Raw genomic sequence first — 6,814 nt, forward strand, 5'->3', positions numbered from 1 at the left:
TGTGTGTGTGTGTGTGTGTGTGTGTGTGTGTATGTATTATAGACGATTTTAAAAAACAGTTTTGGGGGGAGGGGGGCACCTGGGTGGCTCCCTCGATTAAGCGATCGACTCTTGATTTTGGCTCAGGTCACGATCTCATGGCTTGTGAGGTTGACCCCGCATCAGGCTCCTTGCACTGACAGTGTGGAGCCTGCTCAGGACTCTCTCTCTCTCTCCCTCGCTCTCTGCCCCTCCCCCACTCATGCTGTCTCTGTCTCTCCCTAGCTAAAGAAATAAACATAAATGAATAAATGAATAAAGAAATAAAAATTAAAATCATGTAAAAAAAAAAAAAACAGCTTGAAGTTCATGGCAAAATTGAGCAGAAAATATAGAGTTCCCAGAGACCCCCTGCCATCACAGAAGCACAGCCTCTCCCACTATCGACATGAACCTGCACTGAGGTACCGTCATCACCCAGCATCCATAGTTTATGTCAGGGATCCCTCTTGGTGTCATACATTCTGTGGGTTTTGACAGATGTGTAATGACAGGTGATCACAATTATAGTCTCCTAGGGAGTATTTTCATTGCCCCGAAACTCCTCTGTGCTGCGCCTTTTCATCCCTCCCGCCCCCACCAACCCCTTGGCAATCACTGATCCTTTTCCTGTCTCCACGGTTTCACCTTTCCCAGAATGCCCTAGAGTTGGGATCAGACCCTCTGGAGCCTTCTCAGATCGGCTTCTTTCACTTAGAACCAAGCATTTAAGACTCTCCCATGGCTTTTTGTGGTGTGAAAGCGCAGTCTTTTCAAGAGCTGAATGATATTCCAGTGTCCCACTCGAGCGCAGTTTATGTATCTATGTACCCGCTGCGGGACACCTCGGAGCCTCCCAAGTCCCACTGCGTTTTTGTGTGAGAGGAGAGGGGCGGGGAAGGAGCGCAGAAGTTCGTGAACCTGTACACATCATGATGAGTGATGCCCCATGTGCCTAATCAAATGCACAGTGTTCCCCGAGGGGCCACGTCAGAAAAGCAGCCAACGTGATGGTTGCAGGGGAGGAGGGAGAAGGGGGCTCTGCTCTTCTGGCCTCGCCCCTCGGGGAGCACTGTGCATGGGATTAGGCCCGTGGGGCGTCCCTCATCACGATGTGTACCAGCCCGTGAACTTCCGCTCTCCTCCATGGCCCTCCGGGACCTGAAACTCCACCTGTCCAAGGCGAAACTCCTCACCCTCCCCTCCCTCGCCCAGCCTGGCCCCTCATCTCACGTTCCCATCTCAGCACATGACACCGCCATCTACCCAGTTGCGAAAGGCGGCAGCAATCTGTGCATCTACCCCAAGCCCCTCCCTTCCCCTCTTCGCTTCCCGCCCCCATCGATCGGCAAGTCCCGTCACCTCTCTCTCCCAAACACATTCTGAATCTCTCCGTTCTCTCCGGGCCCAGAGCCACACCCTAGGATGGGCCTTCCGAACGAAGCTGCCACAAACCAGCCGGCATCAGCAGGGTTGTTTTGGAGATACCAGGCCCTTCATGGCAGACCTGGAACTCCCAAACACGCACGGGGCTTCCTGGACCACGTTTCCTGGTTTGACTTGGTTGCCTGCGTACGTGCGTGCACGTGCGTGGTTTTCGATGGGAAAGTGATTTGACCTGCTGGGGCAGTGTCTGGAGACATTGTTGCTTGTCACGGTCGGAGGGGGCTGCAAGTGACATCCAGTTGTGTAGAGGTCAGGGATGCTGCTGAACACCCTGCAATACACAGGCACCCCCCCCCCCCAAGAATAATCTGTCCCCAAAGGTCAACAGCGGTGAGGGTGAGGAACCCTTGTCTAGAACCACTCAAAACCTGCCACAGACCAGGGCCGGTCCCGAGCTGCTGACCACCGTCCAGATGAGAAAGTATAGAAAACAGTAAGTGTAGAGAAGCTTTATAGTAACTTGATAGAGTGATTTTGACCATTGGGCTCATGCTTTGCCTGTCTTTTAAATGTTTTAAAATCAGGCTTTAGAACAGGTTTAAGCAAAATTAAGAAAATAGCACAGTTTCCATAGACGCCCTTCTCCCAGCGCACGTGAGCGCGCACGCGCGCGCACACACACGGTTTCCCTTTTTAGTAACATCTTAGACTAGTATGCGACATTTGTTACAATTAGTGAACGAATTTTGATACATTAGTATCAACTGAAGCACATGCTTTATCCAGATGTCTCCAGCTTTACCAGAATGTCCTTTTTGGGGGGTCCAGGATCCCACACGAGATTGAGTTGGCTCGCTTCCTTCGGCTCTTCCTGGCCGGGATGGTCTCTTGAGCTCTCCTCGTCTTTGACGACCTTGACAATCTTGAGGGGTATTGGTCAAGGATCCCAAAGGGTGCCTCTCTGTTGGAATTTTTCCGATCTTTTCCTCACGGTTAGGCTAGGGTTATGGGTTCGGAGAGGGAAGATCACAGAGGCAAAGTGCCATTTTCATTGCATTTTATCACGGGAGGACGTACTGTCCGCCTAATTATGACTGTTGATGGTGGCCTTGATCACCCAGCCAGCAGGTGACGTGGGTGTTTGTCACGAGGCTTCTCCACTGAAAACTTACTCTTTTCTCCTCTCTTTCTACAACATCCTTCTTGGAAAGACATCACGCTGTGCAGCTGGACCTCTTTTGGGGGTCGCAGCATGTTCATGAACGATTTGGAATTCTGCACATCAAGTTTGCCTCTTGTCCCTCAACCGTTAACGTATTTGATCATTTCTTTGCATCGGTGCGACCTCATGGATAATTTACTTTATGCTTGGGGTTATAAGCCAATGTTACATTAATTTTGTTACTCAGATCGCTCCAGCTGTGGCCACTAGGGGCTCTTTCTTTCAGTGGGGCTCCTAAGGCCTCTGACATACCCAATCCTTGCAGGTCGTTCCTTGCTTTCTGGCACCATGCATGTGTTTTTCAACGTCATTTTTCTAGAAATTAATTTTCATTGCATTTTATGGATGGGGGGGAGGCGACTCGTTCCTCACTGGAGAGAATTTGAGAAGCACTTCAAAGAAGCTTTCTCTGCACGTCCCCTGCGGTGACCTTCCCTGAGGAGGCCAGGCTTGCACCTGCCCCAGGGCTCTTGCATTTCTCCGAGCCTGGAATGCTTTTCCTACAACTGTTCCTTTTTTTTTTTTTTTTTTTTTTTTTACTGTTTATTTATTTTTGAGGGTGGGGGAGGAGCAGAGAAAAAGGGAGACAGAGAATCCAAAGCAGGCTCTGCACTGACGGCAGAGAGCCTGATGCGAGGCTAGAACCCGGATCGGATGCTTAACAGACTAAGCCGCCCACCCACCACAACTATTCCTTTTCATCCTTCCTGTCTCTGTCCATCTGTCCCACCCACAGAGTCGCCTCCCCCTCCCAAGCTGAAGCAGCCCTCACCCCAGCTGCCTTCAGCACTCACACTCTTGCTTTGTTTTATTATCGTCCCAATATTTTTTCCCCTGCTGAAGTCATCTCTTTGGCGTACTAACAATTGCTTCTAAATGCATGTGTCAGGGGGAGCCTGGGTGGCTCAGTCGACTTCGGTTCAGGTCATGATCTCAGTTTGTGAGTTTGAGCCCCGCGTCGGGCTCTGTGCTGACAGCTCAGAGCCTGGAGCCTGTTTCGGATTCTGTGTCTCCCTCTCTCTCTGCCCCCTCCCCTGCTTGCATTCTGCCCCTCTCTCTCTCTTAAAAATAAACTTAGAAAATAATAAAATAAAATGTTTATTTATTTATTTCGAGAGAGAGAGGAGAGAGAACATGAGTTGGGAAGGTGCAGAGAGAGAGGGAGAAAGAGAATTCCAAGCAGGCTACACTGTTAGCACAGAGCTTGACGTGACTCTCAATCTAATGAACCTCAAGATCATGACCTGAGCCGAAATTAAGAGTCAGTCGCTCAACTGACTGAGCCACCCAGGTGCCCCTGAATTTAAAAAAAAAAATTTTTTTTAATCTTTATTTTTGAGAGAGAGAGAGACAGAGTGTGAGTGGGGGAGGGGCTCAGAGAGAGGGAGACACAGAATCTGAAACAGGCTCCAGGCTCTGAGCTGTCAGTACAGAGCCCGACGCGGGGCTCGAACTCATCAGCCGTGAGATCATGACCTGAGCTGAAGTCAGACTCAACCGACTGAGCCCCCCAGGCGACCCTGGTTTTTTTTGTTTTTGTTTGTTTGTTTTTTGATGTTATTTCAAAAGACTTCAGAATTATCTCCCTGAGATCCCTGGATAGGGGGAGTCCGAGAAGAATCTCCCTCTACTGAGGCCAAACTTCAGAAAGGCGGCCATGGGACACTGTGTGGGCGGGTAGACAAAATCAGTGGCCAGACTTGAATCCCCATCACTATAGTTCACCGTGGATGAGAGGTAGTGAGGGGAGACCCCAACCTTCCTCTGCTCGGAGGCCCCCCAGCCTCGGGCTTCATCCAACCCCATCTGAGGGTGACGAACGATTAGGGAAGGTAGCCCAGCCTCAGAACGGAAAGGCAGCATGGTGGTTCAGTGGGTGAATCCAGGTGCCTTGGGCTCAAAGCCTCCTTCATTCTCGTAGCTGTGTCATTTTGGGGCCCTCGGCCTCAATTTTTCTGTCGGCAAAATGGGTCTAATACTCATTACGCTCGGGATGTTGTAAGAATTAAATGAGATCGTGCTGGGTATAAAATAGCCTGAAAAACTGTTACCTGTTGATACGATCCCCAAAGTGCACACATACCCAGAATTTTGCGGATGAGTTTTGGGGGCTTCATACACTTCCCCAAAACCTAGTCCTGAATTCCGACCTATGAACCTTCTAAGTCATCCCCACCTCCAGCTTCATAACCAGAGCCTGTCTGATGAGTTAGGAGGTGTGAGAACCAAAGGAAGCCCCAGGTGAGGGAGGAGGTGGTAGGCAAGGGCTTGGGGAGGGCCGGAGGGGGGTCTAAGGGGAGGAGGCCACCTGCTCACAGGGGAGCCAGTGTGTCTGGAGCTGCGTGGGCCCCAGGAACTGGCCCTCAGGGGCAGGTGGGACCTCGGTTCCAGCCGGCTGTGTGTGGGTGGGGCAGTCTAGCCCAGCCAGGAGTTCCAGTTGGCCCAGTGTGGGGGCTGGGCCTGAGGAGGCCCCTGGCGCCCGAGGGGGGGGGCACCGTGCCCAGTTCCTACTCTGACACCAGCAGACTCCCCCAGGCCCTCCAGTCCAGGACAGGCGAGGGCCTGCGGGTTCCCTCCCGGGGCGGGAACCTTGTGCATGTGTGTTTACAGAGCATCCCCAGGAGTGTGTCCCAGCTCATGTTTGTCCTTGGGGTCCACAGAGGTCATGAGAACCTTCCCAGAAAAGCAAACACGCGTGTGAGCCAGCGGGACGTGCCATGCTCATGGGAGTGGCACCCCGTGACGGTGTGCCCTTCCCTTCCCGGGCACCTCCCGATGCCAGGAGCCCCGGAGCCCCCGGCAGTGCCACCCACCAATGGGGAGACCAAGGCCCGGTGGGGAAAGGACATGTCCAGGTCATTCAGGGGGCCTGGGACAGGAGCCGAGACACGTGCATCGTGCATATCAACACCTGCACGAAAACACACGCACACTGGCCCCTTTGTGCACCCACACCCACTCCTGCACGGGCACATCCAGACAGGAGGGCCGACGCCCCAGCTCCCCTCCCTTGGGCACACCCACCCCCTCTCCAGTCACATGCTCTGGACCATGAGACCCATGCCTCAAACACACCTGTGCAATGTATGTTAAGGGGCCCCAGGAATTTCTACAAAGAATAGGCTTTGGGGACCATCTGAGCCTGAGAGGGGGGCTGTCTCAGGAAACTGACTCGCTATTGTGCTTTTTACAGAGTCAAGAGCCCCCCGATTGCTGTGTGTGTGTGTATAGGTGTGTGTGTTGAATGAAACTCCCTCTATAGTTGTGAATGCAGAAACTCACATTTACATTCCCTTACATGGGATTCACCCACCCAGCCTCACTTACATATGGCACTCAGTTGCATCTAGGTACACACACATACCCTTACACACTCACAGAGCCATTCAAAACCCAACTTCTTGGGGCGCCTGGGTGGCTCAGTCGGTTGAGCGTCTGACTTCAGCTCAGGTCATGATCTCGCAGTTCGTGGGTTCGAGCCCCGCGTCGGGCTCTGTGCTGACGGCTCGGAGCCTGGAGCCCGCTTCGGATTCTGTGTCTCTCCCTCTCTCTGCCCCTCCCATGCTCATGCTCTCTCAATAATAAATTTTAAAAAATGTGAAAAACCTAACTTATTGCGTGTGCATAGCTACACACACACTACAGTCTTCGATTTGCCACCAGGCGCACATGTACCTGCACGCAAAGAGGGAAGCTCAGATACTCAATTTGCATTCAGACAAGAGATACCCATGGACACTCTGACACACTCATGCTTCCACACAGATCCGTGCAAACGTCCCAAACTTCAAATGTAAACACCAGCTTCACACAAAAACACGCAGAAAGTCATACATGTCAACACTCCTGTGAAAAGATAACATACAAACCCAGATACGTATGTGCACTTACTATACACATGTGATCACACCCGGTTATGCACACCGCGGATATACAGGTCTGCAAAGACTTAACACACGATTCTACGTTCACAATTAGACACAGCTGAGAGGCACGTGGCAGATGTGTTGACACAAAAACACAATGGGATACACAGCAATTAAAAAAATTGTTAAATATTTATTTATTTTTGAGAGAGAGAGAGAGAGCGAGCACGAGCAGGGGAGGGGCAGAGAGAGAAGGAGACACAGAATCCCAAGCAGGCTCCAGGCTCCGAGCTGTCAGCACAGAGCCCGACGCGGGGCTTGA

Source organism: Puma concolor, chromosome A2, assembly GCF_028749965.1.
Source record: "Puma concolor isolate L17-30 chromosome A2, mPumCon1.1.hap2, whole genome shotgun sequence".
NCBI classification, from domain to species: domain Eukaryota; kingdom Metazoa; phylum Chordata; class Mammalia; order Carnivora; family Felidae; genus Puma; species Puma concolor.